General features: G+C 37.8%; 1 pseudogene; it reads right to left on the minus strand.

The window, feature by feature from the left end:
• Nucleotides 1–10,792: 10,792 nt before the first annotated feature.
• On the minus strand, nt 10,793–11,166 carry LOC126014250 (non-histone chromosomal protein HMG-17-like; annotated as a pseudogene).
• Between the last annotated feature and the right edge of the window lie 3,096 nt (nt 11,167–14,262).

Consider the following 14,262-nt stretch of genomic DNA (forward strand, 5'->3'; position numbering starts at 1 on the left):
AATTAGGGGATGCAAATTATCAAAGGAAAAATGCTTAGCTTTTTTTTTTTTTTTTTTTTTTTTTGGTTTTTGGGCCATACCCAGCGGTGCTCAGGGGTTACTCCTGGCTGTCTGCTCAGAAATAGCTCCTGGCAGGCACGGGGGACCATATGGGACACCAGGACTTGAATCAACCACCTTTGGTCCTGGATCGGCTGCTTGCAAGGCAAACGCTGCTGTGCTATCTCTCCAGGCCCAATGCTTAGCTTTTCATTGATCTTTAATTATAGAAAGAAAGGTAGGGAAGAAAATAAATTGATAGAAAAAATAAATGAAGCACAGAAGATAATAGGAGTAGCGGTAAGGGGCCTTGAGTACATTGGTGGTATAAATGTGATGTATATGTATATCTATATCAATCATAAAGCCAACAACTTTGTTATATGCAGCTCTAAGTATGACACCTAAATTATAATAACCAAGGAGATGCAAACTACAATAACTAAACTTAAAAATGTGCTTGCCAAGAAAGCAAACTAGAGGGGGACAGAGAACCTGGGGATATTGGTGGTGGGAAGTTAACACAGATGATAAAAATTAATATTGGAACATATTGAGCTTGAACCCCAATCAGAACAATTGTCAGTCATAGTGCCTTAATATAGATAAATAAAGACATAATAAAAATGGCAGAAACATAATTAAAAGTCATTTTCTCTTTGGTCTGCTCTTAGCCTTCTGTTACATCATGGTAGATCTGCCAAACAACAGTCTAATCATTCCCAGCTGTTGATAGGTCTTTATCATGTTCCTGGCATTTCATCAGTCAAGTAGGAACTGCAAAAGGGATATCAAAACTGGTAGGAAAAAAGTTGAAAATTAAGTAAAAGTGAGACATTTAATATGAATTGATATCCAAATAGTTAGGAGAATGATTTTGATTTATTTAACAGAAATTATCATTCAAAAGTTAGTAGAGTTTAATTTGAGTTATTCTTTTTATTGAGACCAATGTGAATTACAAGTCTTTCACAACTATATTTCAGTTACATAGTGACCGTGAATTAGGGCCATTCCCGCCACCAATGTTGACCTCCCTCCACCATACTTCCAGCATGCACCCCATACCTCTATTCTTATCCCCCAGACAGCTAGTGTAACAGGTCCATTTTGTGTACAACTTGTTATAGTTTGGGTCTTTTGATTCTACTGTTGTTGGCATTGATTTGGATATTTAGGGCTGACCATTTTTTTTCCCACTCTATGCTCCTGAGACTGCTTGCCCCTGAGTCCCATCCACTTTTTTTTTCCTTTTCTCAATTTGTAGGAAGACATATAAATGTGAGGCAGAACAAGATGATTCATGTTCTATGGTTCTGTAAAAGATAGGGGGTCCTTATCTAGAAGCTAAAAATATAAATAAAACTTAAAAGAAATTAAAAAAGATAAAAAGGAGGGGCAGATGTAGCAAGCTTGTGTGTGTGTGTGTGTGTGTGTGTGTGTGTGTGTGTGTTTGTGTTTGCATAGGCACAATAAATATTGGGGAAATTAGAAAGAGAAAGAAAATTTTCTTTGCCTAAGAGATGCAGGGTGTCTCTACCCTTGAGTATTGTCATGAGGCTCCAGGCATGTTAGTTGTCAAACCCCAAGCTTTTTCTTTATGAGCCCAGGAAAAGTTCTGCTCAATCAAGGTTGTCAAAGTCAGTCTTCTGTAATTAGAGATCTTGTTTTTTGAGTTTTTTTTTTTTTTTTTTTTTTACAGATCCAACGGCAAAACCTAGGATAAAGTCTTTCTTTATGGTCCGAGGAAAAGTTCTGCTCAGTCAAGGTTGTTGTAATCAGTCTTCTTTAATTAGAGATCTTGGTTTTGCATAGATCCTAGGATGGAGGGTTTTCTGATTTCATCTTTCTGTTAAGTAGTGAGGTGGAGCAACCTGCCCTTAGATCAAGTTGTTGCTGCTTCCTCATTGTCAGGGTGTCAAATGAATCTACTCTGGTGCTAATTGATACCATAGCAGTATTAAGGCCTAGCCCAAGGGGAATTTCAATTCCTGATGCTGGTTCAGGAAACTATACCAGTTCTAAGGTTGAGATCTGGGGATCAATGTCTGATCACATGAGGTCTAAATCAAGTCCCCATTGCGATGGTTCAGGATGGAAGGTGTGTCTGCATTATAAAATTCATGAGTTCTTACCCCTCTTAGATAAGGGCTTTTTTTCTATACATAAGAGTTCCCCATTTTATGCAGATATGGAAATAATGCTATACTAGATAATTAGACAATCATAATAAAGAAGCATAGTGAGAAAATAACAAATGTCCAGAGGAAACTGAGAATTGGTCTTTAAACTTTTTTTTTATAGCAGGCATGAAGTAGAGGGATCTTTTCTGTTGTGCCCTTTGTTGATTAGGGCACTTACAGAACTAACAATATTATTTTACAACCAATTTTTAGGAATTTCTAAAGTCAGAGAAACTTTTTTTTTTAATTTTCAGTAGAAATTTTAAAAAACCCAATTTTTTTCTTTCTCTAGCTAGTCAGGTTACCTATTCGCATAGAGACAATGATCTGCCTAGGGCAGGTTCTTTTTTGTTTTTGTTTTTTTGTCAGATAACAAACAAGTTCTAAGACCTCTTGGTTTTAAAAAATACACTTTTGTTTTTCTCTTTTCAGCCAATATTTTTTGTTTGTTTTTGGGTCACACCTGGCAGTGCTCAGGGGTTACTCCTGGCTCTATGCTCAGAAATTGCTCCTGGCAGGCTCAGGGGACCTTATAGGATGCTGGGATTCGAACCACCGACCTTCTGCATGCAAGGCAAACGCCTTACCTTCATGCTATCTCTCAGGCCCTGCTTTTCAGCCAATTTTTAACTTAAAATGCAGCAATACTCAATCATAAACAAAACAAAAAACACAACACAATTTGAACACACAATTTAAATGAAAGCAGAACATAAACTGACAAACAAAACAAATAAAAAGCAATTTTTCAAAATCCTCATGCAGGGGTCCTCAAACTTTTTAAACAGGGGGCCAGTTTACTGTCCCTCAGACCATTGGAGGGTCTGACTATAGTAAAAACAAAACTTATGAAAGAATTCTTATGCATACTGCATATATCTTATTTCGCAATGAAGAAACAAAACAGATACAAATACAATATGTGGCCCGCGAGTCATAGTTTGAGGGCCATTGCTTTAGGGGGTAGAGAAAGAACAATCCTTGATGTTAATAATTACCAAACGCAAGTATTAGGAATGGCTGGAATCCATGGCATACATACCCTTTGAGGGAGTCCTCTGACTTATAATTCTCTTATTAATCTTTCTTAAATTTCGCAACATATGCAACTTCCCAGAAATCTTACATGGTCTGGTTGATGGTTTAATGTGGCCAAGTTTTAGATGTTACTTAATTATGTGGTTTAAAATTTCCAGTTTAATAGAGGATAGAGGCCAATGTTCCACCCAGACATGATCCTCCTTCTATTTTAGTTTTGGGGACCCATGGAACAGTAGCCTGAACTATTGGGGTGGTTGCACATTCATTTTTTGTTTGTTTGTTTAGAATCATATACTCTTGCCTGCCCTGTATATCCAGCCCTAACAAGTTATTTCTTAAACCTTTCGCTACTAGAGGATTAATAAAACCAGAATCTCCATTTGAATTAATCCATTTAATAAAATCCTTAGTTTCAAAAGTTTCTAGTGGAAAGTTACCCACACCTTGCACTTGGGTCCTGCAGACAGGTTCCATTCACTTGGAATAATGGTATTATCTGCTCCAGAATCCAATAGCAAATTTGTCCCTTATGTTGACAGATTCTTTTGGGAGGTGGCTGTGGCCACTGGAGATACTACTAGATGGCCACTCTTGACTGAAATTACTATCTTGGGGCCATTCCCAATCTCAAAAATGTCTTGAGCACTCTGGTCCTTACTATCCTTATCTGGTCTTAGCTCTCTAAGGGCATTTTTTCTACCTTTGGAGGAAAGTTTCTCACGGACAAAAGGGAGAGATAAAGGTGCCAGTGGCGGCAGAAACCCAAAGATGAAAGTGGAAGCAATCTGCCAAATATTTTTGGGACAGTGTTTTGCTTTAACTAATATGTGCCTAGTTGCAAGAAATTCCTTCTGTGGAGACAAGTCGTTATCTGGGGAGACCTGTTCATGACCCCCTTATCCTGCCACAGGTGATTTTACGGCCTCCATCCTAGAGACTTATTTGGAGGACCTGTGCCCAAGGGGATATTCAGGAATGTTACAGGAGAGGCATAAGGGTTTTAGGATTATAGGCACAGCAGAGGAGAAATATCTTAACAGTGAGCCAGAAAAGGAGAAGCAGGAAACTAAAGCAAACAAGCAACGAGAAAGAAAATAAATGCAATGGCCATAAATTCAACAACGCTGGAAGTGTTTCCTTGTTTTGGAAGCATTCAAGGGTCCTGAAAAAGCCATGTTGGGCACCAGGTCCCCCGACAAGGCCGATGCAGGGGTTGGTAAGGGTCTCTTCCAGCCCTTAGCCTCGGAGACAAGGCTCGGGAAAGGAAGGGAAGCCTACTAGCCATAGACTGCTAGCAGGGAAACATTGTCAGAGCGATGGACAAGGCTTTTAAGGGTAAACTTTAGGCAGGAAACAGAATGTGAGGAATACAACTTAGGCATTACAGCAACAAAATGGTATGTGAAGACAACAGTCACAAAGTACATGGCATCATTGATTTGGATGGTATGGATTACTTGCTCCTTAGCTCATCCTGCACTCATGACAGCAGGGACACAAGACTGTGAAAGAAGAGCTACCAAAAATTAAATTATTAAAATCCTCACATTATGCAAATATAGCCAAGGCCTATTTGGCATGCTACTAGTTCCATGGGATACATTTATTACTGAAAAGTGTATTTTTAATAAAAATACAATTAGTAATATGAACATCCTAAAATTGATTGAAAGTATCAATCTTATTTTATGTTTATTTCTGAGTGCTTTAATAAATGTATCTGAAAAGTTTTTTTTAATACTTTTGTTCGAAGAAAGCTGGGGGAAAGTGCCATAGCTCCTCTAGACTCATCATAAGAGTCAGGACAAAATTTATGGTAATATGTTTAAATTTACAATTTTGGATTATACTCAGCACCTTAAATTAAGAATAATTCTTAAAACTTTATGTACCTTTCCTCATAAAGCTTTAAAACTATTTCTGACTCATAGTAGTTGAAATATTCCTGATTTAATTTTCTGTAAAAGTTTTAAATGTACCCAAAATATTTAACATACCCAGAACCTAAAGCTGGTCTTATGACAGTATGCTTCATGGGTGGAGACACCCTGTATATCTTAGGCAAAGGGACTTTCCTTTCTAATTTCCCCAATGTTTACTGCACCTATGCAAAAACAAAATCAAAGCAAAACAAAATTCACCACCACCATCAACAACATAAAAAGACTTGTCATATCTTCTCCCCTTCTTCTTTTTTTTTTAAGTTTATTTATATCTTATAGATAGGGAATCCTGTCTTTTTCATAGAATTTTAGAATATGAATCATTTTGTTCTGCCTCATATTTCTGTCTTTCCACTAACTGAGAAAAGAAAAAGAAAGTGGATGGAACCCAGGGGCCAAGTGATCTCAGGTTGATTAAGTGGGGGGAAAATGGTCATATCTAAATACTCAAGCCAAAATTAACAATAATAGAATTAAAAGACACAACTATAACAAGCTAAACACAAAATAGTCCTGTTACACTAGTATACCAGGGGTGGAGATATGGGATGCAAGCTGGAAACTATGGTGAAGGGAGGTCTACTCTGGTGGTGGTAATGGCCCTAATTCAGTGTCACTATATACCTGAAATACAACTGTGAAGTGCTTGTAATTCACAATGGTCTCAATAAAAAATAAAAAATAAATAGAAAATAGGGGGCTGGAGAGATAGCGTGGAGGAAAGGAGTTTGCCTTGCATGCAGAAGGTCGGTGATTCGAATTCTGGCATCTCATATAGTCCCCTGAGCCTGCCAGGAGCAATTTCTGAGCACAGAGCCAGGAGTAACCTCTGAGCACTATCGGGTGCGATCCCAAAACAAAACAAAACAAAACAAAACAAAACAAAAAAGAAAATGAGACTTGATAGAGTGATAACAGGTACCCAAAAAATTGATTCCTCTGAAAAGAGAAGCAGCAATAGGAACAAAATTCTAGGATAAGAACATGGTACAAGACCACCAAAGTTTAAAGTGTTTGCCCTTGTTAACACACTCTTATCTACAAAGAAAGTTCTAAGCTAAGAAATTTTGAGGAAAAATTATGGAGCTGATGAGAGTAAGGTCTGTATCATGCAGGTTACAAAGCAGGTTTTCATCCATCCTTCCTAAACTTCCCTAGATATTTCTCTAGATGACTGGGGAGGATAAAGATAGAAATCTTAGACTTCCTTTTTAAGGCTATCATCTACTTTCTCCTTACTACATTTTATCTACATTTAAAAATGTTAACATTATTAATTTTTAAAATTACATTTTTAAAATGTCAAATAGAATATGCAGACATATGAGCTATAGGAACGCAGTAAGAGGCTAATCATCACAGACCAAGGAAGAAGGTGGATTTTAAAGGGTGGAAAACATGAAAGAAAATTTCAAAAACCAAGTTAGAAATTTGTCCAGCATTTACTATGCTCAGTCTTTCCATGTATTTAAGTGCTATCCACTTAAAATATAATATTCATATGTATTAATTTAAATTTTTATTAGCCATATTTTTAAAAGTAAAAAGATATATGGGAAATTAATTTTAATACATTCATTTAAAGTGATATTTAAAATATTTCAATTTGTAACTAATAAAATTACTGGAATATTTTCTATTATTTTTCTCATATTGTCTTCAAAATATGGTCTACACAACAAAAACAGTTAATTTTGTAAAAAGAAGCAAAATAGTTTTCATTGAAACAAATTTAGAGAGATGGGAAGGTAGAGAAAGAGAAAGAGAAATGTTTTCCAAGAAGGAACATAGCCTTCTCCAGAAAAGGCAGAGACAGTGTTTGGGAAGTTATGCACAATTATGTAAGCCTGGAGATATTTGATTACACAACATTAACTGGTTGTTGTCACAAGGAAAGCCTTACACTTTTGACAGTTCTTTTATATTTTTGAAAGGATCTCTCAACCTTTTATATTCTTTAGACCTTTTGATTCTCTTGTAGCTTCTCCTTTTCTGTAGAGATCCATCCCTCTAAAGTGGGCTCTCAGTTTCTGCATCTAGCTGTTGCCTCAGATTCTCCATCTCCAAAGAGTTCAGGATTTGCATTTGAAAAGGATGTGTTCTTCATATATTTGGGCTACTTTATAGCTAGGCAATTACATTATTCCCCAAAAGCTCCTTACCAGGGCCCCCTCAACTGCCTGCAACTTTCCCCTCCTAGAGATTTCATTCCCTTAAATCTTTTTTTTTATTCTGTTTTCAGAGTCTACTGCTTTCTGTAGTTTTTTTTTAATATAATTTTTATTTTGATCATAGTGTCTTACATATTGTTGACAATAACATTTTAGGTACATATTTACATAAAATCAGGGGGGATTCCCATCCCCAAATTGTCCTCCCTACCCCTCCGTTTTTGTCCTACCTCCCATTTTCTCTTCCCTCACCCCCAGGGCAGCTAGAATATGTGGTCCCCTCTGTATCCAACCCACTACTTAGTAGTCTTGCACCTGTTTGGTCTTGATGCCTCCCTTGTCTCCCCCTCTAACTGTAGGCAGGACTAGCTAGTTCAAGTTGCATGGTTTTGCCTGAAAAAGAGAAGATAAATAAACTGGGCATTACTTAAGATTTCTCTTCTGTAACTTCTTCATGCTGAGAGTGCAGTGAGTATATAAGGGAGTAAAATCTCAAGAGCAATGACAGTAGTTTTCAGAGTTGTTCATATAAAAGACATATCAGATAGACAACACATTAAAAAAAATACTGTACCCTGAATAAAAGCTTCCCCTAGTTTAAAAGGGCAGAATGTTTAAGGAAACAAAAAAGTACCAGTCATAGCATAAACTTTTGTTCCTTTGCTTTGCATTCTGATGAGTTTTCTGTATAAAAATTGGGAGTTTCTGCTTTTACTAGCCACCTGCAAAGACATGTTGAAAGTTAATAGACTTTACTGAAGTGTCACGTTCTCTAGGAGATTGGTTGAGGTTTGATTCCCATCAAACTCCCAGAGAGGAAAGACAGTTCCCATTCCTCTGTTCGATTAGGACAGAGGGAACAGTTCCAGTTGTAGAGATCCGCAGAAAATAATTCACATAATAATTCAGCGAAAAGGGACAAAAATGGGTTCAGGAAATCCAGTGCTCAAGCAAAGAATTAAAGCCACAAAAGCTTTCTGCTCCTAAGATGGAGTGCAGCTTAGTGGAAGAAGACCAAAGAATGAGCTCCTGCCTTCCTCAGACCCCTGCTTTTATTGACAAGAATCCTACCCTAGGGTGGAAGCAGAATACCAAGTAAGGAATAATCCAATATACTATCACCAGGTCACACCCTAGGGTGGAGTACAATTATTGATTAGGGTCGTATCAGTAACCCAACAATTATTTAGCTTTAAGTGTCTGTTGAGTATTATTATTTTTTATTTATTTAAACGACTGTGATTTACAAAGTTATTCATAGTTGGTTTTTAGACATTCAATATTTTAGACTTTCAATGTTTCAGGACCAATGCCACTATTAGTGTCAACTTCCACCAATATTCCCAGAGTCCATCCCATGCCACACCACCCTGTCCATCCAACCTGCCATCATAACAGGCACTTTTTTAGTTTGATTGTTAAATTTTGAGTTTCATTATCTCATTGTTGTTTATTCTGATTTGGATATCTAGTTTTGTCCTTTTTTTTTAACACCTGATTTTTTTTTGTCCCTGTCCCCCCATTTCATATGTCCTTCTCCTTCTTCACTCTATTTCCTTCCTTATTCTCATTATATTCTGGAACCTAAAGTGTTCTCAACATCCCCAATTTAAGTCATTGTATTTCTTTTTTATTTAATCCAAGCCAAACTGTATCCAACTTTATTAAAGATACTTTTCATAAACAATCATGGTATTCAGGCAGGACATAGGCAGATAATTGTTAACAGTATACAATAACTTTCAAACTCCCTTCTTCAATGGACTACGAAAATCAGAAAGCCACGCAAGCGGTAAGGCATCTGCCTTAATAGCCTAGGACGAACTGTAGTTTGATCCCCTGGCATCCCATATGGTCCCCCAAGCCAGGAGCAATTTCTGAGTGCATAGCCAGGAGTAACCCCTGAGTGTCACTGTGTGTGGCTGAAAACAACAACAACAACAACAACAAAAAGAAAACCACTATAGGGCCAGAGAGATAGCATGCAGAAGGTCATTGGTTCGAATCCATATGGTCCCCCAAGTCTGCCAGGAGTGATTTCTGAGTGTAGAGGCCAGGAGTAACTTCTGAGTGCTGCCGGGTGTGACAAGGAAGAAAGGAAAGAAAGAAAGAAAGAAAGAAAGAAAGAAAGAAAGAAAGAAAGAAAGAAAGAAAAAAAGAAAGAAAGAAAGAAAGAAGAAAGAAAGAAAGAAAGAAAGAAAGAAAGAAAGAAGAAAGAAAGAAAGAAAGAAAGAAAGAAAGAAAGAAAGAAAGAAAGAAAGAAAGAAAGAAAGAAAGAAAGAAAGAAAGAAAGAAAGAAAGAAAGAAAGAAAGAAAGAAAGAAGAAAGAAAGAAAGAAAGAAAGAAAGAAGAAAGAAAGAAAGAAAGAAGAAAGAAAGAAAGAAAGAAAGAAAGAAAGAAAGAAAAAGAAGAAGAAAGAAAGAAAGAGAAAGAAGAAAGAAAGAAAGAGAGAAAGAGAGGAAGAGAAAGAAAGAGAGGAAGAAAGAAAGAGAGGAAGAGAGGAAGAAAGAAAGAGAGGAAGAAAGAAAGAGAGGAAGAAAGAAAGAAACCCACTATAAAATCCAGTGATATCTTCATTTGATGCTCTGAACAGGGAAATTTTAGAGAGGGGTTGACATTTCACATTTAGTATTTTATTTAACAACTTTACACAAGCCAACCCTGACTTTCAGGAAATGAAAGGAAAGTGGCAGCATGATCAATTTGAAGATTCATAATCTAATAAAGGGAACCATTTTTCTTTTGAGGACTGCCACCTCAGTGGGGGCTCTCAAAGTCCAGACCTAACATACTGATAATCACTTTTGGGGAGTCCAGGATCAACATAGCTCTCTGAGTTTCAGGGAGTTTATTCTATTCTGAAGGCAGAGAGGGAGACAGGACATCAAAACCCATTTTAGTTTTTCCACACATGACATTGGGTGCCAAGGTGGGTAATGTGTCAAAATCAAGGAATCCATCCTCTTGGGAGCCAAGAGGAAGCCCCAAAACAGATGGGGAAAATCATTTCTCCTTAGGGCAGTTCAGCTTTGGAGACTTTCTATTTGTGATTTATGCCCTTCCCCCAAACACAACAAGGAAGTGTTATGTGTGCTTACAACATAGCTTTAAAAAAAAAGTAAAACAAAATTCTGCATTTTATAAAGCTTGATAAAAAAATAGTATTTCAAACTGTACAGTCACCAGAAGTACACAGTTATCAAAAATGCACACACTTGGGGCTGGAGAGATAGCATGGAGGTAGGGCATTTGCCTTGCATGCAGAAGGACGGTGGTTCGAATCTCAGCATCCCATATGGTCCCCTGAGCTTTCCAGGAGCGATTTCTGAGTGTAGAGTCAGGAGTAAACCCTGAGTGCTGCCAGGTGTGACCCCAAAACCAAAAATAAAATAAAATATTAAAAAATGCACACACTTCACTTGGCATCTTCAGCACCGTCAGCTTTCTATGCCTGGTTTGTTTTGGCATCTTCATTTTCTGCAGGGTTATTTCCATCCTTGCGAGCATCAGCTTCCCCCCCACCACTTTTTTTTTTTTACCCTTTTTCCCTTTGGGCACCTTCCCTCTCTTCTTTGCAGGGGCCTTTTTAGGCTTGGACTCTGACTTTGGAGGAGCAGGTTTGGCTGATAACCTTGCAGATCTTCTCTGTGGTTCGTCCTTCACCGTGGCTTTGTCTCCTTTAGCCTTTCTCTTGGGTATAGTGGAGAGAGCCGCGGGACGTAGGCGCTGGACATGGAATGGAAATGGAATGGGTGTGGGCTTGTGGGCTTTGGTAGGGCCAGGGATCATTCTCGTCCACTTCTTCAAACTGCTCAGGCTCCAGAGATTTTATAAAGTTTTTATAGCGCTGGGAGTCCCGGACGGGGTAGAAGTGGATTTTACCTCCCGCAGCTGGTCATTCGTCATTGTATTTTTGCATGCATACCATATATAAGTGACATGATCTTGTATTTATCCTTCTTCTGTCTTACTTCATTTAACATAGTATCTTCCAGTTCCATCCATTCACAGTGAATTGCATGACGGCATCATTCATTACACCTATGTAATATTCCATTGTATACATTTATCACATTTTACAATCCACTTATCTGTTGTTGGACATCTAGGTTGGAGTGCTATATTGAAGAGTGGTGTGCTATTCGTCTTTTTGGGATGAATGTTTTTCTGTCCTGGAGATAGATAGCCCAAAGTAGAATTGTGGTCATATGGCAATTTGATTCTGAGTTTACTGAGAACCCTCCATACTGTTTTTCCATAGTGGTTGAACAAGAAAGCAATCCTATCTGCAGTGAATTAGGGTTTCTTTATTTACCACATCTCCTGCAAGTGTTGAGAATTCTTTTTGTTGTTGTTGTTGTTGTTGTTTTGGGGCCACATCTGGTGATGCTCAGGGGTTACTCTTGGCTATGCACTCAGAAATCGCTCCTGGCTTGGGGGACTATATGGGACGGCAGGGATCAAACCACGGTCCATCCTAGGCTACCACGTGCAAGGCAGATGCCTTACCGCTTGTGCCACCACTCTGGCCCCATTGTTAAATATTCTTTTTTTTTTTTTTTGGTTTTTGGGCCACACCCGGCGGTGCTCAGGGGTTACTCCTGGCTGTCTGCTCAGAAATAGCTCCTGGCAGGCACGGGGGACCATATGGGACACCGGGATTCGAACCAACCACCTTTGGTCCTGGATCGGCTGCTTGCAAGGCAAACACCGCTGTGCTATCTCTCCAGGCCCTGTTAAATATTCTTAAGAAAAGTTTTAAGTCCTTCAGGGGCTCCTGCCCACTTTCTTCTTTTTTAACAGAATCATAAAACATGAATCATCTTGTTTTGTCTCATATTTTTATTTTGTACAAATAGAGTAAAATAAAAAGTTGATGGTATCAGGGGCAAAATAGTCTCATGAACAATGAGTGGAAATTTAAAAATGATCAGACCTAAATACCTAACCCAAAGTCTATGACAATAGAATTAAGAAACCCAAAATACAACAAACTATACACAAAATGGACCTGTTATACTAGCAGTCCAGGGGACTAAGGGTGGAAGTATGGGATGCATGCTGGGAACAGTGGTAAAGGGAGGTCATCACTGGTGGTGGGAATTTCCCTAATTTATTGTCACTATGTTCCTTAAATATAACTGTGAAAGACTTGTAATTCATATTGGTCTCAATAAAAATTATAAAAAATTGTTTTAAGTCCTTTACAGGTTCACAGCAAGAGTTTGATTTGCTCTCTATCAGAGTCTGATGGCTGAATGACATATATTGATTTTATCTTGGAGAAATGAACCAAACTAAAAGTTCCCTGGAGATTTACAACAGTGGGAGAGCTTAACATAATTTTATAAGGCCCATTCTATTTAGTTAGTAGTTGTTTGTAAGACAATACAGAAATTACCAGGCTAAATTTTGGTTAGAGTCGATTTTTTATTTGGGTGAGGTAAAATAGCTTTTCCATATTCTTGAATTACCTGCTGTACCTGTCCTAAATTAATAAAATACTAAGTTAATTTCAACTTTGTTAGTCCCATACAAAATCTGTTATTTAAAAAGCCTACCATAGGGGCTGGAGTGGTGGCACATGCAGGAAAGCATCTGCTTGCATGTGCTACCCTAGGACAGACCACAGTTTGATACCCCAGTGTCCCATAGATAGGAGCAATTTCTGAGTTCATAGCCAGGAGTGACCCCTGAGCATCACTGGGTGTGGCCGAAAAACCAAAACCAAAACCAAACAAACCAAAAAAAAAAAAAAGCCTACCATAGCTCAAAAAATAGAAGTTTAAGTTTTAAACTGAAATTTTAATAAGGAGCTTATTCTCTGAGAAAGAATATAGGTAAAGGGTCAAGACTCCAAAATTTCTTGATATAATTTTCCTAATGTAATAAGTGTCTGAAGTGTTACTTAAAAAAATGATTACTAGATTTGGTTTCGACATATTACAATAGAGTGACAATGTTATTTTTCTTTATTTCTAAGGTTGTCCAAGCATAGACTCTACTTTAAAAATAATTATCAGCTTCCCACACTCTGGTACCCCATCATCAAAAAGCATGGAGAAATGTTTTGGGGTTTTTTTTTGGGGGGGGGGGAGCCACAGCCAGCGGTGCTCAGGGTTTACTCCTGGCTGTCTGCTCAGAAATAGCTCCTGGCAGGCACAGAGACCATATGGGACACTGGGATTCGAACCAACCACCTTAGGTCCTGGATCGGCTGCTTGCAAGGCAAAACCCGCTGTGCTATCTCTCCGGGCCCAGCATGGAGAAATTTAATCACACTCTAAATAAAGATATTATGGAATTATGTCAAAAAACTTCGGAGTCCTTGCTGTATTCTTTTTAAATTCTCACACTTCCCAAGTCACTGAGTCCTTTTTCAGACCATTTTTCATTGGGAATCTTTAACAGCAAAGCTGTCATAATGCCTCAGTACTTGTAGGGGTTTGAACTTGCAACCTTGCATTTACCAGAATAGTGCTATAAAAGATTCGAGCATCTTCTGAACTATTAGCTACATTTCATGTGCTCAGAAAAGGCATGATAATAACATAATTTGGGTGGCCTGAAACTGATACTATTAAATAGGAAGAAATGTACCCCAAACTATGCCTAAATACTGAAGTCTTAATAATGGAAAAATCACCCACTTCCCATCAAAAGGGAAAAGTGGGTATGTTGTAAGATAAAGAATCAAAATGCTACTTATATTCATATTAAATTTATGTGTGTCCACAATGACCTTTAGGAGAAAGGTGAAAGAAAAGAGTATGAAATACACAGATATAAATTCCTTTGCAATATTTTAACACTTAAAAGTACAACACACATAAACTTTGTTTCAGAGACTACAATCTCATGATAAACTTCTACTATAGTTCATAT

Source organism: Suncus etruscus, chromosome 7 (genome assembly GCF_024139225.1).
Source record: "Suncus etruscus isolate mSunEtr1 chromosome 7, mSunEtr1.pri.cur, whole genome shotgun sequence".
NCBI lineage: Eukaryota > Metazoa > Chordata > Mammalia > Eulipotyphla > Soricidae > Suncus > Suncus etruscus.